Source organism: Myxine glutinosa, chromosome 8 (genome assembly GCF_964187855.1).
Source record: "Myxine glutinosa chromosome 8, kmMyxGlut1.1, whole genome shotgun sequence".
In the NCBI taxonomy this organism is placed as follows: Eukaryota; Metazoa; Chordata; class Myxini; order Myxiniformes; family Myxinidae; genus Myxine; species Myxine glutinosa.
In genome coordinates this window covers 70,798,725-70,824,927 of record NC_136268.1, presented here as the reverse complement: position 1 = coordinate 70,824,927, position 26,203 = coordinate 70,798,725, and the positions used below count along the sequence as shown (strand labels likewise).

At 47.4% G+C, this 26,203-nt stretch overlaps 1 protein-coding gene across 6 annotated transcripts in view; it reads right to left on the bottom strand.

Moving 5' to 3' along the window:
- ATG13 (autophagy related 13) overlaps positions 1–26,203 on the bottom strand; it is a 79,526-nt gene that overhangs the window by 16,711 nt on the left and 36,612 nt on the right. The gene's annotated exons all lie outside the window — the stretch shown is intronic.

Sequence of the window (26,203 nt, the reverse complement as noted above, 5' to 3'; positions counted from 1 at the left end):
TGCTCGACGGGCCAAGGAGTGATAGGACGCTCGGTGAGGCCCAGCGGTGCACGAATGGGCGGACTGCGGCCTTCTTCCCGCCAAGCACGGAGCCGCATCCGGACGGTGAGTTTGGGGCCGACACTATTCCTGACAGGATACTTCTGCCCATTTGAGCTAAGTGCCATAATTACACATTATTTTCCAGTTTATTCTTCCCTTCGTCTGTGATTTGTGTCTAGTGTGGGGACGTCCCGCATAGGACTTTAGTTTTACCGTCGCGTTTTTCTTTGTCCCGGCATTCCGTTTAAATAAACCTGTTTATTTTTGTACATTTTTAATCCGCCTCGGTTTGAGTTTATTTTCCACAGGTTTGAGGATTGCAGTGGGATCCGTGAAGGTAAGCTCTTCATCATCCCCTTTCCCTTTCTTTTCCCGCGTGTATAAAATTCGCTATTTGAACTGAACGCCCAGGTGTAACGCTCGATTGCCATCTGTGCTACCCTACAGTATTCACCAAGAGTAGTCACACGACACGATCTATCATTTTTCATATGAATTGCAGCATATGAACCCTCTGCTCACAGAACTAGCAATATGTGCCCCTCAAAGCAAATCTCTACAAAAAGAATCAAAAACGTTTAAAAAAAAAAGTACTAATAATAACGTCCCAAATGTTATGCTATAATGACGTCACAGCAAAAAAAGCATGACATACAGTGGGATGGATGGATGGAGAAACCGGCAAATTTAATATATTGTTGCGGATCTCCTGGTCGGCCTTTCCCCTTACCAAGGGGGGATTAGTCCCCTTGTCTTTAACTAGCCGACGGGATCCGGGGCTATGACGTTCCTTCCGGACGGCATTAAATAGGGTTGTAGGCCGAATTCCTAGTACCTAAGTACCAACGCCGCCTAGGAAGCAAGGAAATAAGCCCAGCCCGAATCACGGTTATAGGTGGAAACGCCGAGCAGTAGCGAACCGTGACCCGAGCCGTTAACAATGGCTAAACCCGATCTGAGCGGTTCCTAATCGTGCCACGCTTACCCAATGGAGGAAATCACTGATACGGTCGAATCAGGAAGAAACAAGGAATAACAGATGGTTTATTTACACTATGCACGTATATACAAGGATCGGATGCAGAGACACAGTGCAGCTTAATACAGTCTTATACTTATCCCAGGACACGGGCCCGTTTCACACTCAGACACACTCACACGGGGATTGCAGATGGTCAGGTTGATGGTCAGGGATGATGGCATCCAGGCAGTTCACTCCGGTCCCCGACTCGCACCGCGAAGAAGATGGTCAGGGCGGCAGAAGCTCCCCGTGGATCGTTGGCGCGGATGGGACAATTACGGGGCGAAAGGTAAGGCTGGCTGGGCGGTTACTTGCGGCCACGGTCGCGTACGTAATAGATGGACAGGCGCTATATGCGCTCCCAATGCAAGTTCAATAGCGAAGCGCCACTCCCGCTGAAGTCCTGACAAGGGCAGTCCTTCGCTTCAGTCCTCCGACAATCCTCCTCATACGAGCGCTGTTGCGTAAGTCCTCATACAAAGCGCAAATCGTGCAAGTCCTCTTTAGCACGCCCTTTCCCCACGAGTCCTTTATCATGCGCAAATCGTGCAAGTCCTCTGACCGTCCTGTTGCAACGATTCTTCCGCACGAGTCCTCTCAAGGGCTTTGTACGTGCGCTTATATAGGCACGCCCCTCACGCCATGTCACCCGAGCCCTGATTGGCTGGTGGCCCTTACCGCTGCTGTCTCCCCCACTTCAACCTCGACGCGCACTCCTCCCTCTCTCAGGCCTACCTCGTGGCCATCCGACTAGTTGGAGCGAGCAAAAGGCAGCTAACGCTGCTGGCGGCCAAAGCGTAACAAACGAGGTGGATTAGCCGAATGGGGCGCGGGATCGAGCTTGCCCATAGAAGTGGAATTTGAGGGTGGAGGCAAAATGAACGGGGCCTATCTTATTTATTTTACACAACGCAGATGATACTAGGGAAATGGCCTTATCCTCACACATACTATGACATAACTAATATCCTAAATGGGCCTACGTGTTGGTTGTGGACTAACTCTGGGGGCAAACCTTGAACCTTTAATGATGTTATATGTACACTCTCAAAACCGCAACAATATATTCTTGGAGAGATGGATGGAGACACACAAATGCTTACAAATGTTTCCTTGTGATTCACTGCCAGTCCCATCGAGAATGTTCGGCTGGGCGGGGTCGTAATGTCTGGGTACTGTCGGCGATTATGGTGGTTGTAATTATGTGCCAATTGCATAGCTGGTCGAGTGAGTGCTTTAAGAACAAAGGGAAAAATCAGAAGGGCAATTAAACACTGGGGATTAATCTTAAGCCCGACCTAATTAGCATAGCTCTACCCTTGTATGGAGACACATGAACGCTGACACGGACATTCGGCCTAAAGTGTTCCCTAATTAGTTACATGAAGGTGGGCTTCTTCTTCTTCGTGTCATCGGAGCATTCTAAACCGATACAATTCTATCTGGACGAAGGTAATTCATTAACTATATATATATATATATATATTGTTGCGAATATGGAATTTGGCCTCCATATCCGCTTGTAAATATTCCCCTATTTTCTCCAATACTCCCCAACTTTCCCCAATCCCCCATTCCCTAGTCCCATTGCATGTAAATAACAATCAGTAGAGCCGACCTTCCCCTTATTCCCCCATTAAATGTCGTGCCCAGGTCCACCGCACCACACGTAGACAACTTTCGGACATCTTCCTAGTTATTCTTAATCTATGTCAGTTAAGGCCTCGTTTCCATTAATTATGACTCTTCGTTGCACCAGAATGTGATTATATGGCATCAGTAGTGAGTTTAGGACCCTTCCCATACCTCCTCCCATCTTCTTCCCCAAACAACAACAACAACTACAGCTACAACAACTACAGCTACAACAACAACAACAACAACTACAGCTACAACAACAACTACAACAACGGCGCGCGCGGGGAGTGTGCGTCCTCCCTCCGGCTCGGTTAGCCGCCATTATCCATGCGCTCCACGGGGTTACCACGAAGGGGCTGGCTGTCAGCTCCTCGTCAAGGGCGGAGCCTGGTAAACCCCCCCCCGCACCCAATAAGAAGGGCGGACCGATTCCACGAGGCGGAGCTAACGAGCCGAGGGCGTGTCACTCCCCGCCGGATATACGCAGCCACTTGCCGGACGTGACGTCAGATGCGCCCCCAGCTTGAGACGACAAGACGCCACCTCGAGCGCTGAGAGACCTCCTGCATCTTTTGGGCCGCGCCATCCTGTCCCTGAGCACAAGGTGCACCTTGTGCTGGCCATCGAATACCCGCTTTCCTTGCCATCAAACCCCGTGTGAGTCAGTTTTTGTCCTGTTTCTCTGTGGTCTGTCGGGAATAATATAAGGTTGTGTCTAAGTGCCTGTCTTCCTATGATGTACCTCTTGTAGTTGTAATCTAACCTTCCGCCTTAATATAACCTCCTCCGGAGGTCTTGAGAACTGAACCCCTGGTGTCGTATTGTGTCATTATAACCCAGCCGGGTGTCTTCTCTTTCCTATTGAGCCAGCGTAGCGCGGCTTCGTCGACGTTCGAGTACAATCGGGTAATTTGTGCGGACACGACGGCCATTCCGCTTGGCCCACCTTAACATCAAAGTCGTGTCTGTAACAATTGGTGTCGAGGAGTGGGATTCGAACCCGGGACTAAATTTATTAGGCCCAAATTTTGGGAAGGAAAATCGATTCGGAGCGCGTACTGCGCTCGACGAAATTATAACGAAAAAAAAAAAAATTGGATTTGTTTTACGAAACTCGAATTTTGCAAGTCGCGCTATGGCGGATCAAGACAGCTGGGGTCCGGTAAAGGAGAGTGAGGTAGGGTCGATCCAGGACCAAAATGAGGGACAGGAGGAGAGCGAAGCAGTGAGGGCGGCAGGTTCGCAAAATAGCGCCGTCACGCACGAAGAAGCGGGCGCACAAAATGGCGCCTCGCTGGTCACCGTGCCCGCGACCGAAGTAGCGCCGCTGGGAAGATTGGAACTTTTTTTTATACAAATGACGGCCCTTATGGAAAAGAATAGTGAGCGATTGGAAAACCAAATGGGGGTAATGGGGAACCGGATGGATGCTCAGAGTGAGCAATTGGGGGTAATGAGGGACGAAGCGAGGGCTCGGAGTGAGCAATTGGGAGTAATGAGGGACGAAGCGAGGGGTACTGGTGAGAAGGTAGACAAAAATTTTGAGGGGTTAGACAATGGGATAAAAGAGGTGAGAAATGGGTTAATGGGGGTAGAAAACAGAATGGCCGCTCAAGAGAATCAAATGGAAGGGATGCAAAAGGGGTTAGAGGGGGTAGAAAATAGAATGGCTGCCCAGGAGAATCAGATAGAGGGAGTGAAAAATGGGTTAGAGGGGTTAGAAAACAGTATGGAAGGCAAATTGAGGGACATGAGGGACCAAGCGGAAAGGGAAGTTAAACAAATGGAGCAGCAGATAGAGGGGGTCAGAATGGGGGTAGAGACCAAACTGGATGCTCACAGGGAGGAAATGGAGCAGATGAGGGTGGCATCTGGGCAGGAGATGCAAGTGATGGGAGAAGAGATCAGAAGAGGAGTGAGTGAGGAGGTCGGAGGAGTGCGCGAGGAGGTGAGGCACTGTAAGGAGCACATGGAGAAGGAGGTGAGAAAGGGGACTGTAAAGTTACAAGGGGGCATAGAGGTCCTGACGCAGGAGGTGGAGCAGCTGACGGTGGGACAAACGGAGTTAGTGGAGCAGGTTCAAAGGAACACTGCGGTATTAGGAGGTTTAAAGGCGACACAGAAAGAACTCAAAGATGACTTGGTAGCGACGAAGAGGGAATGTCAGATGGTACGTGAGGGACTGACAACGAGGTTGGACGAGGTGATAGAGGTAATGGAGACGAAGGACCGGCAGGTGAGGACGCACATGGAAACGGTCAAGGTAGCCTTGGAGGACGAGCTTGAGGAGACGTACCGGGGAATAAAAGAGGTGAAGCACAAATTAGAAGAAGTGGAAGAAGGGATGAGCGAAATTAAGAAGCGACGGAGAGGGGATAAGAAAGAGATAAAAGAGGAGATAAAAGAATTGGTCCAAAGTCTGTGTTTGGATCGTGATGATGTGCTCATTAACCGGATGAGGGATTCGCAGGTGATGGAGGAGAAGCGAAGAGGAAGAGGACCCGGTGTAAGTGGTGACCAATATGGTCGTGCGTATGATGCGCCAGGGGATTTAATAAGCTTGGGGGTCGAGATAGACCCGGGTGTTCGTGAGAGGCCGTTGGTGAAGTGTGCGACAGGTCTGGTGTGCGAAAGAGGAGGTGTGCGAGAAAGTCCGACTCTGGGGTGTGTGAGGAAAAAGTGCGTGCCAAGGAGTGAGGGTGCTGGCGAGAGTGAGTCGGTCGTAGCGCGTGTGCGAGGGGGCACATGGAAGCGCGGTGTGGTGAGTGTTACAGAGGGTGTGACGGGAGAGTGTGCGCGAGAAAGGTGTGTAACGGACAGGTGCATGGGGAAAGAGTGCGCTGTCAAAGGCAAGGAAGAATGCACACCTGTGGTGAGTGTTAGAGGGTGTAACGGGAGAGTGTGCGCGAGAAAGGTGTGTAACGGACAGGTGCATGGGGAAAGAGTGCGCTGTCAAAGGCAAGGAAGAATGCACACCTGTGGTGAGTGTTACAGAGGGTGTAACGGGAGAGTGTGCGCGAGAAAGGTGTGTGACGGACAGGTGCATGAGGAAAGAGTGCGCTGTCAGAAGTAAGGAAGGGTGTCCACCTGTGGGGAGTGTTACAGAGGGTGTAACGGGAGAGTGTGCGCGAGAAAGGTGTGTGACGGACAGGTGCATGGAGAAAGAGTGTGCTGTCAAGAGTAAGGGTGAGTGCGTTGTCACGAGTGGAGGTGAGAGTAGTGAGAGTGACAAGGAGAGTGAGTTGGTTGTGACAGGTGAGCGAGGATGTACACCTGGGATGGAAGGATGCACACCTGGAATGGTAGAGCGTGAGTGGGAATGCACGTTGGAGTTGGTGGTGAGGCACATGGTTGGGTGTGCGAATGAGGGCACACCTGTGATTGTCACAGAGGAGGTGACCGAGGAGGGGGCGCGAAGCGGTGTATTGGTGAGGTGTGCGACGAACGAATGTGTGCCAAAATGTTCGGTGGTCAGGTGTGTGACCAAGGCTGTGAGTGGAATGGGTGTACCTGGGTGTGTAAGGAAAGGTACGAGGAGCATGGGCACGGCTGGATGTGTGAGCAAGGAACGGGCTGCGGGATGTAAGCGTCCAGGTGAAGCGTCGACGTTAGACGGGGTAGAGTTTAGAACGACTTATAGCCGAATCAGGCCCTCGGTGCGTGCCGGGCTTCGCGTGCCGCGAGAACCAGCGGGGATCCGAACCACGGCGGTTTCGAAAGAACCGCCGTGCGCGATCCACGCTGGGCCTCGCGTGGAACGGCCGCGTCCGTGCTCCACTAGGCGGAGCGGGCGGCCCGATAGAAAGAGTCGTCATGGCGACCACTTTTTGTTGAGGAATTCCGGCAGGTCGAGATCGGGACATTGGATGGTTCCGTGCCGAGAAGGTGCGTGGGATCTCGGGCCGGGTAAACCTCCTTCCCTGCACCGAAGGCAGGATGCAGCCAGCCGCTGGCACAAAACAACCAGCATCCATTGTTTGGCTTTACGAAGCCGGGCTTTGGACAGGAATTGGCGCACCGAGAGGTATTAGTGAGTCGACTGGGTGATGAGGTTAGTGTTTTGGACCCAAAATTAGAGAAAAACAAAATTTGATGATTGGCAAAGGATTGGCAGTAGTGATTGGCAGATGATGGGCAGTGATTGGCCAAATTTTTGATTTGTTGAAATTTGATGTGCAAAATTGGTAGTGAGAGACCCCCGATGTGGTGGGATGGCAAATCCACCATCCCTCACAGGTGGGGGGCAAAGGAGCAATAGCTTAGGGGGTGTATGGCAGTGAAAACTAGCCCGGGTGGGTTAGGATATTGTGTGTAGGGATCTAGCGAAGATGACAGTAGGTAACGTTAAGATTAGTTAGTGACTGATACCTGTAGTGGGGACGCAGGTAGATTAGTGTGGATTATAATGACGAGGGAGCGCAATAGTTAAAGGGACGACTGGGAAGCGCAAGTTTCAGAAGGGAGTAGTTAGCTGAGATGATGCCGTGTGTGTGAGAATTGAACAGGTGTGATTGCACAGGTGTGCAACTGGACAGGTGTGTGGAGCCGTGTATGAGTAGTGAGTGTGTGGATCAGCGCGAATGCGCTTGGGGAGAGAAGGGTGCAGGTGGCACCAGGTGTGAGAGCACAGGGTGCAAGTACAGGTGTGTGGAGAGAGTTGGAGTAAGTGGTATGGAGTGGTGTGCGTGGTGCGAAGGTGTGGATGGGGGAAGAGTGGACCCCTTTCACGAGTACCCGGGGCGGGTAGTGTAAGTGTTAGGTAGAGGGTACAGGTAAATTGTGGTTGGATATTGGCATTTGTGGTGCGGTTGCAGAATGGTGTTGTGGATGGGTGCATTAGTGTTGTGGAAATGGCTGGGCGGGTAGCCTGTTAGTGTGTGTAGTTGGTTGAGCACTCCACCACTGTGAGGATGTCGGCCAGGTGAGGCCGCAGGTGGGCTCTGGGAGCCGGTAGAGTTGTGGATGGGGCCCGAGGATCCGGAGGACGGACCCGGGTAGCCCAGTGCCAGAGAGGGCACCGAGTGGGGAGAGTGCCAGAGGGCCTTCCCCAGGTAGTTAGGTTAGGGTAAGGAGCAGGTAAGCTCGGAGGCAACTGCAGTGGTGGAGGTGTGCAGGTGGGTAGACCCACTGGGAGAGGTACACGTCGCAGCCCAGAAATTGTACGAGGGCACCGGGAGATGAATCGGGGGAGTGAGACCCCAAATTGAAGAGCACCACAGTTTGGCCAATGGGAATTGGTTTTTAGAACCCATAGTGTAAGAGGGCCAATGGTTTGGCCGGAGAAAGCCCCCGGGTAGTGTAAAGTTGTTAAAGTCATTTAGGAGATAGTTAGGATTGATGAACCTGTCGCACCATACGCAGCCACTTACCTGTGGTGATGATGATGACTCCACACCTGTGTTTTCTTTGTTTGTTGCAGGAAATGAGATTGCTGTGGATTTGTGAGACGCATCACGACGTGGATGAGACATTGGGGTGATTCCATCTCTCCCTCCCTAGGAGGGACTGATGATGAATTGGTAATGGCAAATTTTGATGTGCAGTTGGAGATGGCAAATTTTGATGAGAGTTGAAAATGGCAAATTTGATTGGTTAGGAGGGAGAGAAGACGAATTTGGTTTATGGGAGGAACGGGGAAGACAGTAGGGATGTTTGTCGATTTGTAAAGTAGATGTTTATGGGTAGTGTTGTGTTTTGTGGATACAGTAAGGGGTAAGGGAGGGGCCATGTAGGTTACCTGGTGGGGGGGGGCGTACGATAGGAACGTACCTGTCTCACCTGGTTCCCATGTGCCCCCAGTGTGCATCACCTTACATTGCGTGCACTTTTGCGCCCTTACCACCTTACTCACTTGTCTGCTTCTTTTGTCTCCCACCTCCGAGGATCTGGCTTTGGGGTAGAGAGAGAGGAAAGAGAGGTGCTGGCTGCGCAGTTGTGGGCCTGCACTTTCGCTGTTTGCTGCCGGGATCGATACACCATATGGACCGCAATGTTTGTGGCCACCCACAATGGACCGCAGTTCGTTTGCGGCCAAGCACCACCCGGGGATGGACCTATGGGTCAACGTGGCACCTATGCCATACAGGTGAACCACTTTTAGTTACCACCAAGTGCACCACAAGAAGAGCAAGAGACACCTGCAGGGTTAGGGGTTGTCGAATTTATTTTTATACCAATGAACAATGGTGACTGCACCGATTGGTGGTGGGGTGGTGCTGTTGATGCTCGGGAAGGGTGCTCTGCACGTTATTAAAGGCCGTCGGCCACAGAGCACTCGTGGGTTGGTGTATCGATGCTGGCAAGCGCGCTCTCTCTATGCATAACATCTGCATGTGTTCCTCCAAAAACAGGTCCTGGATCGTAGTGTAAATAGCAGCATAGTCTTGTAAATAATGCTCCCTACCGGCTGTATGTGTAGTTTGCGAATTCTTTCCGGATTCGGTTATCCTGTGGGTGTGTTTCTGTGAGGAGAAGGGTGCAACGTCGCAGGGGGACATATTTACTCATTTGTGAATATCTGTAAAACTGTCGCACTCAGGGTAGAGTTAATCGTAGAGGGAACTACATTGCGTGCCACACTAAAGTAGGTAAAAATTTATCGGGTCGGGACGCCCCGAGGGTAGAGAAGGGTGCAATGTTGCGAATATGGAATTTGGCCTCCATATCCGCTTGTAAATATTCCCCTATTTTCTCCAATACTCCCCAACTTTCCCCAATCCCCCATTCCCTAGTCCCATTGCATGTAAATAACAATCAGTAGAGCCGACCTTCCCCTTATTCCCCCATTAAATGTCGTGCCCAGGTCCACCGCACCACACGTAGACAACTTTCGGACATCTTCCTAGTTATTCTTAATCTATGTCAGTTAAGGCCTCGTTTCCATTAATTATGACTCTTCGTTGCACCAGAATGTGATTATATGGCATCAGTAGTGAGTTTAGGACCCTTCCCATACCTCCTCCCATCTTCTTCCCCAAACAACAACAACAACAACTACAGCTACAACAACAACAACAACAACTACAGCTACAACAACAACTACAACAACGGCGCGCGCGGGGAGTGTGCGTCCTCCCTCCGGCTCGGTTAGCCGCCATTATCCATGCGCTCCACGGGGTTACCACGAAGGGGCTGGCTGTCAGCTCCTCGTCAAGGGCGGAGCCTGGTAAACCCCCCCCGCACCCAATAAGAAGGGCGGACCGATTCCACGAGGCGGAGCTAACGAGCCGAGGGCGTGTCACTCCCCGCCGGATATACGCAGCCACTTGCCGGACGTGACGTCAGATGCGCCCCCAGCTTGAGACGACAAGACGCCACCTCGAGCGCTGAGAGACCTCCTGCATCTTTTGGGCCGCGCCATCCTGTCCCTGAGCACAAGGTGCACCTTGTGCTGGCCATCGAATACCCGCTTTCCTTGCCATCAAACCCCGTGTGAGTCAGTTTTTGTCCTGTTTCTCTGTGGTCTGTCGGGAATAATATAAGGTTGTGTCTAAGTGCCTGTCTTCCTATGATGTACCTCTTGTAGTTGTAATCTAACCTTCCGCCTTAATATAACCTCCTCCGGAGGTCTTGAGAACTGAACCCCTGGTGTCGTATTGTGTCATTATAACCCAGCCGGGTGTCTTCTCTTTCCTATTGAGCCAGCGTAGCGCGGCTTCGTCGACGTTCGAGTACAATCGGGTAATTTGTGCGGACACGACGGCCATTCCGCTCGGCCCACCTTAACATCAAAGTCGTGTCCGTAACAATATATATATATGTATATATATATATATATATATATATACAGACTTGGCATTTAATATGGAATATTTTTTTTTCTTGACTTGGGTTTACTTTCTGAACTCAGTATATCAATCTGGTGAGTTTATTTTACGCTTCGGTGATTTCTTTGTTAAAAGAACCATGTCACTGATTGTCTTTCGCAGCAAGAAGTCAATAACAGGACAATATCACAGGTGGTATGACAAAATGTAAGGACAGGTACATTTGACGATTGGCTTCACAATCGTGTATATAAGGGTTGTTGCGTCCTGTATTAGTGGAAAACAACTGCTGCACATCCACAAAAGTTATTGCCGCTTCCTCTGGAGATGGTCCGTCAACTCGACAATGCTGTTTGTCATGGAGTGGTGGCTTTACGAAATTCTGGCATGAAACAGCGTGCTATTGCTCGGCAGTATGGCATCACTCAAGGTCAGGTGTCAAAGATCCTGAAACGAAATGCTCAGAGGGGTGTCCCTACTCCAATACCGAGGCCAGGACGTCCCCGCAGAACCACAAGGAGAGATGATCGCCAGCTGCACCGGTTCGTCTGCAATGGCCGTACCAAGTCAGCTAATCGGCTTCGGGCTGAGTGGCAGCAACTGACAAATGTGCCTGTATCCAGAAGGCGAGTCAACCAACGACTGGTTCAAGCAGGCTATCGTGCCAGGCGTCCCCTGAGAAAGCCACGCCTGACCAGACAACACCGCCAGCGTCGGTTGCAGTGGGCCAGAGAGCACCGTCAATGGCAGCCAGGACACTGGAATCACGTGACCTTCAATGACGAGTCTAGATTTCTGGTCTATCGTCAAGATGGCCGCAACCGAGTGCGCAGACAAGTGCATGAAGCCTACAACAAAGATTGTATTGTGCCAAGAGTCCAAGCTGGAGGTGGTGGGGTGACCGTTTGGGCTGCTTTTCATGCAGGGGACAAATCTGACCTGGTTGTTCTGAATGGAAACCTGAACCAGTTCAAGTACAGGGCCATTCTGGAAGAAACATTGCTTCCATTTGCTCGTGCAGCCTTTCGAGGAAACTTTGTCTTCCAAGATGACAATGCACGGCCTCATCGTGCTCGCATGATCCAACATTTTCTTGCTGACCGTGGTGTCGAGCATATGGAGTGGCCTGCCATGTCCCGGATATGAATCCGATAGAGAACTTGTGGGCAGAATTAACGCATCAAATCGACAACTTGGACCAGCAGCCGACCTCTGTGCGTGAATTGCAGCAGGCTATTTTCACTGCATGGCAAGTGTTTCCTGTTCAAACCTTGGAAAATCTCGTCAACAGCATGCCTCAACGTGTATGTGCTCTCCTGAATGCTCGTGGGGGTTACACGAAGTACTGAACTGTAATTTTACTGTCTGTAATCCCGGTCATAATTTAACTTTTGTTTTTGATGAAAAAAAATTGGGCTAATGTGCAAAATAAAGAGATACTTCTGGAAAACGTACAGAAGTTTAACACAGTACTGTCCATGAATTGCGTTCGATATCAGTTTACATCACTTTCAAGGATCAATTTATTTACTTCAAAATGTCAAATGTGGTTTTTGTTTCTTTAAAAGGTCACATTAACAAAATCTAGAATAATTTCAACATAATTCTCATGAACTTTTGGTTCGAAGTCATCTTGAAAAGTAAGATCACCCCCACAAGAAAAATATTCCATATTAAATGCCAAGTCTGTATATATATAACAACAGGCATTTTAAGGCCATTTTCCCTGCAAGAGCGGGGGTTAGCCTTGCGGTCCCCATGACAATCTTCTCCATTTTGCCCTATTTTCTGCATCTGCCCTGGTTAACCCCCTTGCCCGCATTTCTTCTTCGACCATCTTTAGCCAAGTCTTTCTCGGTCTTCCCCATCCTCTACTTCCTTCTACATTCATTTCCATCACTCTTCTCAACCAGTCACTTTCATCCTTCCTCAACACATGACCAAACCATCTCAAACTGTTTCTCTTCACAGCATCCATCACAGACTGTATTCCCATAATCTTTCGCAATTCATCATTTGTCTTCCTCTCTCTCAACGATACTCCACACATCCACTGAACCATTCGCATTTCCACCCTTTCCAGCCTTCATTGCTGCTCTACGTTCATTACCCGTGTCTCGCTCCCATAAATCAAAACACTTCTCACACATGCAGCACACACCTTTCTCTTCAGCTTCAACGACACTCCCCTCCTCGTCAGCACGCCACTCAGTTCCCGAAACTTCTTCCATGCACATCTCACTCTCGCAACCGTTGCCGAGTCTGACCCACCTTCTCCATTCAGCACGTCTCCTCGGTAACAAAATGTTTTCACACCTTCCAGCTTCCCGCCGTCTCCAAGATCCAACTCAACATTTCCTCCATCTGCAGCTCCCTCTGTGCACACCTTACATTTGAATGTAGCTGCCACACTGGTTAATGACCCTCTCAAACCACTACATTTTTGATGAACGCACTCAGCGCACATTGTACATTGAATGGAATTCACTCCGACACCCTTCCTGCACACAGCACACAGCCACTTCCCAGTTCTTTCCACCTCACCACATGCTTTACCACTTGCCATCACCTTCGTCTTTCCGATATTCACCTTCAGACCTTTTGTCTCCATACATTCCTTCCATTTGTTCATCTTCTCCTTCAGTCCATCCATACTTTCTGCAATCAACACCAGATCATCTGCATACAACAACTCCCAAGGTAAACCCTCCTTTACGTTCCGAGCCAGCACCTCCATCACAGCTACAAATAGTCGTGGACTTAGTACCGACCCCTGATGCACTCCCACCTTCACCTCAAACTCACCACTGTTCCCGTCCTTCGTCCTTACAGCTTTGCGCGCTCTTTTGTACATTGCAATCACTACTCTGATCAACCATTCCTCCACTCCTAACTTCCTCAATGCCCATGTCACGACTTCACGTGGAACCCTATCGAATGCTTTCTCCAGATCAACAAACCCAAGAAACAACTTATTCCTCTTCTCCATGTACTTCTCCTGCAACTGCCTCACAATAAAAAGCGCGTCCGTCGTTCCTCTTCCTGGCATAAATCCAAACTGCATTTCGTCAATCTTCACTTTCTTCCTTATCCTCCTCTCCAACACCCTTTCCAATACCTTCATTCCATGCTCCAATAACTGTATCACTCGATACGAGCCACAGTCCAGAGGGTCACCTTTCCCCTTGTATAGAGGGACGACGGTACTCAGTTCCCAATCCACTGGAATGCGGCCTTCTTTCACCACCAGATTGCAGATCTCTGTCATTCTCTTCACACCCCAATTTCCCGCTGCCTTCAACATATCTCCCATAACTCCTGTCGGCCCTCCCGCTTTTCTACTCTTCATTGCTTTTATCGCTTCCTCAACTTCCTTCTCGGTTATCTTCTCTGCCGGTCCTAAAACTGGGTTACTCTCTATGTTGCCATCCCATTCATTCTCTGCATTCAACAGTATTTCCATATATCTCTTCCATCTTCCTTTAATTCCATCTGGGTCCACAATGATTTGTCCCACTTCATCCTTCAAGCAACTCACCCCCATCACATCACACCTCTCTTTCGCTCTCTGCTTTGCAATCCTGAATACCGCTCTCTGACCCTCTTCCAAATCCAAGCGTTCTCTGAACATTTTCCTACATGCCTCCTGTGCCTTTGCTACCTCTTTCTTTGCAGCCTTCTTGGCTGCCTTATAACTTTCATGCTCTGCCTTTTCTGCCCCCATAACCTTCGCCTTCTGCCACTCCTTGAACTTCTTCCTCTTCTCGTCAATCTTCTTTCCAACTTCATCATCCCACCACCATGTTTCCGAATGCCTCGGGGGTCCTTCTGTCCATCCACATACCTCACCAACGGCTTCCAACAGACTATCTTTCATTGACATACAACCACTTTCAAGCTCAACCACATCATCCTCAACCATACTCAGCCTCTCTTTTAATGCCTCCCTCACTGTCACCTCTTCCAACCTCCACACCTTCATTCTCGGTTGGTACTTCACCCGCCGAGCTCTCCTCGCACCTTTCACCCTTATGTCGCAGACAACAAAGTGGTGCTGTGAAACAGCCTCCTCCCCAATGGATCACCTTTGTGTCCCGGAGGTGCCCACTATCTCGTCTATGCACCAGCAGGTCGTCAACAGTTGTCGTCGACCCACCTGATGTGTATGTAACAAGCTTATTGTCCTCTTTCTGGAACTGAGTATTACAAATCAACAAATCAGCTCAATAAGCAAACTCCAAAATCCTTTCACCTTCTCCATTTCTCACACCATATCCGTAACCCCCATGAACTCCCTCAAAACCATCCATACTCCTTCCCACATGTCCATTTAGGTTTCCTCCGACCACAACAACTTCCCCATCTTTCACGTTTTCCATCAGCTTCTCTATCGCACACCAGAACTTGTCCTTCTCTTCATCGCTCCGACCAACCTGTGGAGCATATCCCGAGATAATGTTCACAAAGAGCTTTCCAATCATCATTTTCACCATCATCAACCTTTCACTCACTCGTCACACTCCCCACACTGTCTACAAACTCCTCAGAAAACAGGACACCAACACCATTCACGCCTTCTGGGCACCCTTGCCACACAAACTTGTATTTATGTCCCTGCCTACCCTTCACCATTCTCACACCACTTCCCTTCCATCTAGTCTCCTGCACACAACATATGTCCACTCTTCTTCTGACCAATACTTCCACCACTTCTCCTGATCTCCCTGTCATTGTCCCTACATTCCATGTCCCAAACCTCAGAAACCGATCTCCACGTCGGGCATCAGACGTTTCGTCGTCATAAATGGAGTGATTTCGACCCTTGCTTCGATCGGGTTCCCCACCTTGAGTTTTGTTGAGAGGGAGTGGGGTCCCCACGGGGTACTTCGGGCTGTACCCTGCCCATATGTAGTTGTAATTGTCATGGTTCTCTTTTTGAGGAAATGTTTTTTTTTATGGCCGGATGCCCTTCCTGACACCAACCCTTTTAGTCGCCTCTTACAACACGCAGGGATACGGTGTACCTATTCTAAACCAGGGTACACACCAGGTTTATATACAGACTTGGCATTTAATATGGAATATATTTTTTTTCTTGACTTGGGTTTACTTTCTGAACTCAGTATATCAATCTGGTGAGTTTCCTTTACGCTTCGGTGATTTCTTTGTTAAAAGAACCATGTCACTGATTGTCTGTCGCAGCAAGAAGTCAATAACAGGATTATATCACAGGTGGCGTGGCAAAATGTACGGACAGGTGCATTTGATGATTGGCTTCACAGTCGGGTATACAAGGGTTGTTGCGTTCTGTATTAGTGAGGCAGGAGATCACATGGAGAAGAGCAAGAAGTTGTTTCTTGGGTTTGTTGATCTGGAGAAAGCATTCGATCGGGTTCCACGCAAAGTATTGACATGGGCATTGAGGAAGTTAGGAGTGGAGGAATGGTTGATCCGAGTAGTGATGGCAATGTACAAAAGAGCGCGCACAGCTGTAAGGACGAAGGACGGGAACAGTGGTGAGTTTGAGGTGAAGGTGGGAGTGCATCAGGGGTCGGTACTAAGTCCACTACTATTTGTAGCTGTGATGGATGTGCTGGCTCAGAACGTAAAGGAGGGTTTACCATGGGAGTTGTTGTATGCAGATGATCTGGTGTTGATTGCGGAAAGTATGGATGGACTGAAGGAAAAGATGAACACGTGGAAGGATTGTATAGAGACAAAAGGTCTGAAGGTGATTATCGGAAAGACGAAGGTGATGGCAAGTGGTAAAGCATGTGGTGAGGTGGAAAGAACTGGGAAGTGGCCCTGTGCTGTGTGTAGGAAGGGTGTCGGAGTGAACTCCATTCAGTGTACAATGTGCGCTGAGTGGGTTCATCAAAAATGTAGTGGTCTGAGAGGGTCATTAACCAGTGTGGCAGCTACATTCACATGTAAGGTGTGCACAGAGGGAGCTGCAGATGGAGGAAATGTTGAGTTGGATCTTGGAGACGGCGTGAAGCTGGAAGGTGTGAAAACATTTTGCTACCTCGGAGACATGCTGAATGGAGAAGGTGGATCGGACTCGGCAACGGTTGCTCGAGTGAGATGTGCATGGAAGAAGTTTCAGGAATTGAGTGGCATGCTGATGATGAGGGGAGTGTCGTTGAAGCTGAAGGGAAAGGTGTATGCTGCATGTGTGAGAAGTGTTATGATTTATGGGAGCGAGACATGGGTAAAGAACATCGAGCAGCAACGAAGGTTGGAAAGGGTGGAAATGCGAATGGTTTGACGGATGTGCGGAGTATCGTTGAGAGAGAGGAAGACAAATGATGAATTGCGAAAGATGATGGGAATAGAGCCTGTGATTGATGCTGTGAAGAGGAACAGGTTGAGATGGTTTGGTCATGTGTTGAGGAAGGATGAAAGTGACTGGTTGAGAAGAGTGATGGAAATGAATGTAGAAGGAAGTAGAAGACGGGGAAGACCGAGAAAGACTTGGCTAAAGATGGTGGAAGAAGAAATGCGGGCAAGGGGGTTAACAAGGAGAGATGCAGAAAATAGGGCAAAATGGAGAAGATTGTCATGGGGACCGCAAGGCTAACCCCCGCTCTAGCAGGGAAAATGGCCTTTAAAATGCATGTTGTTGTCTGGAGATGGTCCGTCAATCGACAATGCTGTTTGTCATGGAGTGGTGGCTTTACGAAATTACGGCATGAAACAGCGTGCTATTGCTCGGCAGTATGGCATCACTCAAGGTCAGGTGTCAAAGATCCTGAAATGAAATGCTCAGAGGGGTGTCCCTACTCCAATACTGAGGCCGGGACGTCCCCACAGAACCACAAGGAGGGATGATCGCCAGCTGCACAGGTTAGTCCGCAATGGCCGTACCAAGTCAGCTAATCGGCTTAGGGCTGAGTGGCAGCAACTGACAAATGTGCCTGTATCCAGAAGGCTAGTCAACCAACGACTGGTTCAAGCAGGCTATCGTGCCAGGCGTCCCCTGAGAAAGCCATGCCTGACCAGACAACACCGCCAGCGCGATTGCAGTGGGCCAGAGAGCACCGTCAATAGCACCCAGGACACTGGAATCACGTGACCTTCAGTGACGAGTCTAGATTTCTGGTATACCGTCAAGATGACCGCGTCCGAGTGCGCAGACAAGTGCATGAAGCCTACAACAAAGATTGTATAGTGCCAAGAGTCCAAGCTGGAGGTGGTGGGGTGACCGTTTGGGCTGCTTTTCATGCAGGGGGAAAAACTGACCTGGTTGTTCTGAATGGAAACCTGAACCAGTTCAAGTACAGGGTCATTATGGAAGAAAAATTGCTTCCATTTGCTCGTGCAGCCTTTCGAGGAAACTTTGTCTTCCAAGATGACAATGCACGGCCTCATCGTGCTCGCATCATCCAACACTTTCTTGCTGACCGTGGTGTCGAGCATATGGAGTGGCCTGCCATGTCCCCGGATATGATTCCGATAGAGAACTTGTGGGCAGAATTAACGCGTCAAATCGACCACTTGGACCAGCAGCCGACCTCTGTGCGTGAATTGCAGCAGACTATTGTCACTGCATGGCAAGCGATTCCTGTCCAAACCTTGGCAAATCTCGTGAACAGCATGCCTCGACGTGTACATGCTCTCCTGAATGCTCGTGGGGGTTACACGAAGTACTGATCTGTAATTTTACTGTCCGTAATCCCAGTCATAATTTAGCTTTTGTTTTTGTTGAAATTTTTTTTGGCTAATGTGAAAAATAGAGATACTTCTGGAAAACGTACAGAAGTTTAACACAGTACTGTCCATGAATTGAGTTCGATATCAGTTTACATCACTTTCAAGCATCAATTTATTTGCTTTGAAATGTCAAATGAGGTTTTTGTTTCTTTTAAAGGTCACATTATCAAAATCTAGAATAATTTCAACATAATTCCAATGAACTATTGGTTCTAAGTCATCTTGAAAAGTAAGTTCACCCCCACAAAAAAAATATTCCATATTAAATGCCAAGTCTATATATATATATATATATATTCACACACACGCTAGCTTGGCTCGGCTCGCCACGCTCGCCTCACCACGCGTCGTTACGGAGGAACGGGCTTATTTTAGCTGAGGATAATGACTGCACCCGAGTTGCTGTGTTGTCATGATTTACACCAATCATAACACAAACAATTATTTTGCACAAATTTATTTGTAGTGCTTGTAACATTACATTTTATAAGCAATTTAGGTTGAAAAAAAAAAAAAAACCCTCAGCACATACATACGGGATAGGTATGCACAGACTGGAAGTTTGGGACGATTACACCTCACCACCACAAAATTAAAAACACCGCAGCACCACGTAATTCAAAACACCTCACCACAACATAATTTTTAACACCTCACCACAACATAATTTTAAACATCTCAACACAGCATAATTTTAAACACTTCACAACCACAGAAACAAAAGTTTAAGGGAGTAGTGCAGTGACAACCCAGCCACTGCACAGGTGTGTGTGTGTGTGTGTGTGTGGGGGGGGGGGGGGGGGGGGGGGGAATAAGTGATTTTTCAACCTTCGTTGGAATAAGTGATATTGCATTGATGGGTTGACTGACTGCCTGGACGCAACTGAGGTTGTGGATCCATGATCGAGGTTGTGGATCCGCCGTTTGGAGAGGTCCTGGGCTGAAAGGATCGAAACCTCGAGGAAGAACGGTACCCAGCTGATGATCCATGCAGTCGGGAAACGAGTCAATTGCTTACAGGTTAAGGTTCTTACTTTAGGTGGAGAAACTATGTTTGAGGTTTACAATTTAAATAAAGTTGAATATGGGATGTTGCAAAATTAACATCATTTACAACAATCCTTTAAATTATTTATATTTAAGTTTAGGAACAACCGATACTGTACAATTAATTAAGTGCGTGTGTGTGTGTGTGTGTGTGTGTGTGTGTGTGTGTGTGTGTGTGTGTGTGTGTGTGTGTGTGTGTGTGTGTGTGTGTGAATAAAAGAGATATAATTTTGAGGAACAGAAATGAAAAAATGAGATGTGTGTGTGTGTGTGTGTGTGTGTGTATACTGTATATATCTATATATATATATATATATATATATATATATATATATATATATATATATATATATATATATATATATATATATATATATATATATATATAAATAAATAAATATATATATATATATATATATAAATAAATATATATATATATATATATGTATATATATTTTTTCTATATATATATAAATTTTCTATATATATATATTTTCTATATATATATATATATATATATATATATATATACAGTGGGGAGAACAAGTATTTGATACACTGCCGATTTTGCAGGTTTTCCTACTTACAAAGCACGTAAAGGTCTGTAATTTTTATCATAGGTACACTTCAACTGTGGAAGACGGAATCTCAAACAAAAATCCTGAAAATCACATTGTATGATTTTTAAGTAATTAATTTGCATTTTATTGCATGAAATAAGTATTTGATCACCTACCAACCAGTAAGAATTCCGGCTCTCACAGACCTGTTAGTTTTTTCTTTAAGAAGCCCTCCCATTCTCCACTCATTACCAGTATTAACTGCACCTGTTTGAACTCGTTATCTGCATAAAAGACGTCTCCAGACCGTCTCCGACCACAAAGACCGCAAAGACCGACCGCAAAGCCATCTCCAGACCTGTCCACACTCAATCAATCAGACTCCAACCTCTCCACAATGGGCAAGACCAGAGAGCTGTCTAAGGACATCAGGGACAAATTTGTAGACTTGCACAAGGCTGGGATGGGCTACAGGACAATAGGCAAGCAGCTTGGTGAGAAGGCAACAACTGTTGGCGCAATTATTAGAAAATGGAAGAAGTTCAAGATGACAGTCAATCTCCCTCGGTCTGGGGCTCCATGCAAGATCTCACCTCGTGGAGCCTCAATGATCATGAGAAAGGTGAGGGATCAGCCCAGAACTACACGGCAGGACCTGGTCAATGACCTGAAGAGAGCTGGGACCACAGTATCAAAGAAAACCATAAGTAACACACTACGCCATCATGGATTAAAATCCTGCAGCGCACGCAAGGTCCCTCTGCTCAAGCCAGCGCATGTCCAGGCCCGTCTGAAGTTTGCCAATGACCATCTGGATGATCCAGAGGAGGAATGGGAGAAGGTCATGTGGTCTGATGAGACCAAAATAGAGCTTTTTGGTTTAAACTCCACTCGCCGTGTTTGGAGGAAGAAGAAGGATGAGTACAACCCCAAGAACACCATCCCAACCGTGAAGCATGGAGGTGGAAACATCATTCTTTGGGGATGCTTTTCTGCAAAGGAGACAGGACGACTGCACCGTATTGAGGGGAGGATGGATGGGGCCATGTATCACGAGATCTTGGCCAACAATCTCCTTCCCTCAATAAGAGCATTGAAGATGGGGCGTGGCTGGGTCTTCCAGCATGACAACGACCCGAAACACACAGCCAGGGCAACTAAGGAGTGGCTCCGTACGAAGCATCTCAAGGTCCTGGAGTGGCCTAGCCAGTCTCCAGACCTGAACCCAATAGAAAATCTTTGGAGGGAGCTGAAAGTCTGTGTTGCGCAGCGACAGCCCCGAAACCTGAAGGATCTGGTGAAGATCTGTATGGAGGAGTGGGCCAAAATCCCTGCTGCAGTGTGTGCAAACCTGGTTAAGAACTACAGGAAACGTCTGATCTCTGTAATTGCAAACAAAGGTTTCTGTACCAAATATTAAGTTCTGTTTTTCTGATGTATCAAATACTTATTTCATGCAATAAAATGCAAATTAATTACTTAAAAATCATACAATGTGATTTTCAGGATTTTTGTTTTAGATTCCGTCTTCCACAGTTGAAGTGTACCTATGATAAAAATTACAGACCTTGACGTGCTTTGTAAGTGGGAAAACCTGCAAAATCGGCAGTGTATCAAATACTTGTTCTCCCCACTGTATATATATATATATATATATACATATACATACACAGCAATACCCCGTTTTACGCCATTTCGACCTACGTCAAATCCGACTTTACGCCACTCTTCTAGAGTAAATTTCAGTTCAGCGAACGTCATTATGTGCGACTTTACGTCACTCCATCATCATCTCCTTTATCTCGAAGGAGGAGAAGACCATGCCAGGCTACAAAATCGCGAAGGAGCGGCTAATGCTAATGCTTGGGGTTAATTGCACCGGCGACTTCAAGCTGAAGCCGCTCTTGATGTATCATGCGGTGAACCCCCGGGCACTGAAGAACATCCCGAAGGTGTCTCTTACCAGTCATTTGGATGAATAATATGAAGGCATGGGTAACAGTCATAATTTTTGAAGGATGGTTCATCAATCATTTCATTCCAGCTGTCAAGAGCTATTGTCGAGAGAAGAAAATTCAATTTAAATTGCTGCTGATTTTGGACAATGCACCTGGCCATCCCACTAACCTCGGTGATTTCGACCCCAATGTGAAGGTGGTGTACTTGCCACCCAACACCACATCGCTCATCCAGCCTATGGACCAGGGTGTGATAGCGCTTTTTAAGCACTACTATCTCCGCCACACTCTTCGTCAGGCTGTCGATGCAACGTCGGAGGAGGAAAGGCATCAACATCCGGCAGTTTTGGAAAAACTATAACATCTACCAGGCAGTGCTTAACATCAATGCTGCATGGTTGGAGGTTACGCAGTCGGCGATGAATGGGGTGTGGAAGCGTTTGTGCCCCCACCTTGTTAATGATTTCACGGGGTTTGATGCGCCAGTCAAGGCTGTCTAAAAACTTGGTTTCCCTCAGCGCTGACCTGGAGATGGTGTTGAAGGAGGAGGATTTCGACGGTTTGATCGAGGCAGACAAGCAGCCTTTAACTAATGAAGACTTAATGGCGTTGAAGGAAGAGCGCCGCGAAGAGGATGAGCTTCCAGAACCAGAGCCAAGGAAATTCACCGTAGCCAAAATGCAGAAAGGTTTTTACGGTGTTACGGTGTTTGTCTTCATTTTAAGGCATTTTTAAGGCATTACGCCCGGTTTACGTCAAAAACCGAGTTACGTCACGGCTTATGGAACCAATTAATGACGTAGGCCGGGGTATTACTGTATAGTGTACTACTACTACTACTACTACTACTAGTAGTAGTAGTAGAAGTAGTAGTAGTAGTAGTAGTAGACATATGACACAAATTCTTCAAGCGATGATTCCAAAAAAAATAAAACAAACACAAAGAACAAAGAAGAGGAAAGTATCACTGGCTCACCCAGAATGCTTTTGGACATTCACTGAGACACAACACATGTCAGAAATAGAATCTAAATTATAAATCAAACACCACCAGATGCAAAACTAAAGTGTTGGTGTCATGAGAAACAATCAATCGAGAAGCACAACAAACACAAATAAATTCCAGCTCAAGAATTGTTGGCATCACTGAACAAGAGACACAGAGATCATTTTTCTTCCTCACAATACACAGCTTGAAGACCTCTTGATCCTTTATCGCTTTGTACCTGGTTTTAGACTTTCTTTTTAACCTCCCCCATCTCCCCATCCCAACTGGAACAAAAACATTCATCTAATAGTAAGGGAAACATATGAAAATCTGTTAACTAAATTGTTACCAAAAAATTTCTTCACCAATATGTTTGTAAAGGTGTGTAATAACATGTGTTAAAATGTTGAAGGTCAACTCCCGTGGGAAACCCAGAAAAAAAGTTGTTGAATTCGGGTACCGAAAAATTATTTTCGAGAATTTTTTTTTTTTTTTAATCGGCCCTTAAGTAACTTATGAGGGGTCAAATAAGGGTTTTTCATGATTCTGAGTTGATTGTTAACATTTATATTTCACCACAGACACTCCTTTGTGGAAAAATAATTTCTAAATATATCTCATTTTCTACTTTGCAGGACATGGAGTCTAGCAATATGGATGAAGACGTTACTCCACCTGTGCTCAATTGCTTCATCTGTGCACGCTCGGATACACCAGCTGAAAGGCTCATACAGGCAACTCCAAAGGGATACTCAACTTTATTGAAACAAGCAGAAACTGTCGAAAATGTTACTGTTGTGGAACGTATGAAGGAGGCTCAAAAGGAAGGAAAACTGAGGTACCACCAGAAGTGTAAAAATGATCTGTACAACAACTTTGTTGCAACCACCAAGAAGTCAGCTCAAGCATCAAAGGCAGAGAAAGAGTCATCAAAGTTGAAGAGAAGACGCACTACTTGTGAGTTCAGTTCATCAACTGGCTGCAGTTCTAGAAGATCACAGTCAGTTGACCTCCTGTATAAGGATGTATGCATTCTTTGCAACCAACCAGCCCAGCTCTACAAAAATAATCCAGCACAAGCTAGAAAGAAATACAGAGTGCCAGATAATTTGACTGCAGATACACTGAAGGCAAGCTTGCTGAAGACAGCACGGAGTCGCGGGGATGACTGGGGCACTGAAGTCACTGGACGCCTGGAAGGGATCATCGACTTGGTAGCAGAAGAAACACTGTACCATTTGCGATGCAAACTTATGTTTGCGAGAGGTGACAGTTTGTCCAAGACTGATGAGGAAGGAAAAAGGAAGAGAGGACAGAGGAGTATTGATGAGGAGCGAGAGGCAGTTTTTATTGAATTCTGCGAATGGTTAGACTCAGAATTAGAGCATGGAGTAATGAACATGGACCAAGTCCATGAAAAGCTGCAGGAGTTTGATCAGTCACCAGAGAAGAGCCTTTCTTATTCAAAGCATTGGCTAAAGATAAAACTTCTAGAGAAATACGAAGACACCTTGTATTTCACAACACAGGAAAGAAGGGCAGATGTACTCTGTCTCAAAGATGGCACCGACAATATTCTGCGAGAGCATCATGCTAATCTTGACCATGGAGATGAGAAGACTCAGATCATAAAGACGGCACTCAAGTTCATATCCAATGATATTGCCTTGATTGATTTAGGTCCAAAGTCATACCCCACCACACACAGTATGACTGACATCGATAGTCAGCTGACACTTGTTCCTGCAAGCCTTCAGATGTTCTTGAGACCGATTGTCAAGACAGACGAAAGAGTTGCCGTTTGGGGGCAGAATTTTATTAAGGCCTGTCGACCTCGGTCTGGAGTATTGCCACACCAAATGGGGCTTGCCATACAACTTGATCATAGATTTGGGTCAAAATGGATGCTCAACAAGTTCCACCAGCTGAGATACACTGAGTCTTACACGGAGACACAAAACTACAAATACTGCTTCCTTAATAGTAGGAGTGGAGATGATGTTCCAGATACTTCTGGCACTCTTGACACCATTGTGGAGGAAACCGATGAACAGATCAATGATGAGGTTGCGGTTGATGCTGCGCTTGAGGATCAATCAGTGATGACAGCCAAAGTGCCAGCCAGTGAAAGTGAATTGTCAAGTAATGATCAGGTGGTCTTTATGGAGGTTGGGGAAACAAACAATGCAGTCACTCCGTTTGTTGGAGACAATATAGATTTAAACATTGTCTCTATTCACGGAAACACTCCCTTTCACTCAATGGGTTGGATCGAAGTCACCTCTCCGGCACCACCTTTGCCAGATCCACAGACAACAGCAGCTTTCCCCCGGGTGAAGTTGAAGGCACTCGACAAAGCTAAGATCCTGAGAGGAACTGAAGTAAAGATTATTCCATTTACGAACAGGAAACAGATAGGAACGAACGCGATCATGTTTCTCCCCCTCGCTGAGCTTTCCTCCTCCCTGGCTCATGATCAGCCACTCCTCACTCCAGGTGACACACTCTGGGCAGCGGGGTGGGTGATCAAAGCCAACGATCCTGAGTTCCCACACTCCAACTGGAATGGCTGGATGAAGAGAATCCATGCTAATGATGCAAAGCAGAGCACACAGATCGAGTTCCTCCCAGTTATTGAAGGAGACCCTAATGACCTCACCACCATCTTCACCACTCTGAAAGAGTGCATACGGCGCGCTGGGGTCGCTATAGTGACCTTTGATCTTCCGATTTGGCTGAAGGCTGTGAATATAATAAAGCAGCCTGCTCCCAATTATCAGCAAAGTCATGGAATCCATCATTGCTTCGGATATGAAATCTTTCCTCTTCTCCAATGGCTTGATCTCTGATCATCAATTTGGTTTCAGACCAGGTCACTCTACTCTGGACATGCTGCTTCTGCTGTCTCAACAATGGATGGAGGTCCTGAATGCCAAACAGGAAATCAGAGCTATCTCCCTTGACATATCAAGGGCCTTTGATACGGTCTGGCACCCAGCTCTGCTCACCAAACTCTCCTCCTATGGTATCCATGGAAATCTCCATGCATGGCTTGCGGACTTCCTCTCTGGTCGTAGTCAACGTGTGGCCCTGAATGGATTTCTCTCATCTCCCCTTCCTGTTCAGGCTGGAGTTCCCCAAGGAAGTGTGCTGGGCCCTGTGCTTTTTCTGGTCTTTATCAATGATCTCTCTGACTCTCTGGAAAATCCTCTCTATCTCTTTGCTGATGACTCCACTCTCTGCCGCTCCATTCCTCTTCCCTCAGATAGGCAGTCTGCAGCCTCCTCACTCTCTGAAGACCTGGACAAAATCACAGACTGGTCAAACAAGTGGAACATGTCTTTCAATCCTGCCAAATCTCACTCTCTTACTATGTCTCTCCGAAAAGATCGACTGGACAACCCTCCCATCTACTTTCTCAACAATCCTCTCCAAGAAGTTCTGTCACTCAAGCTTTTGGGTCTCACTAT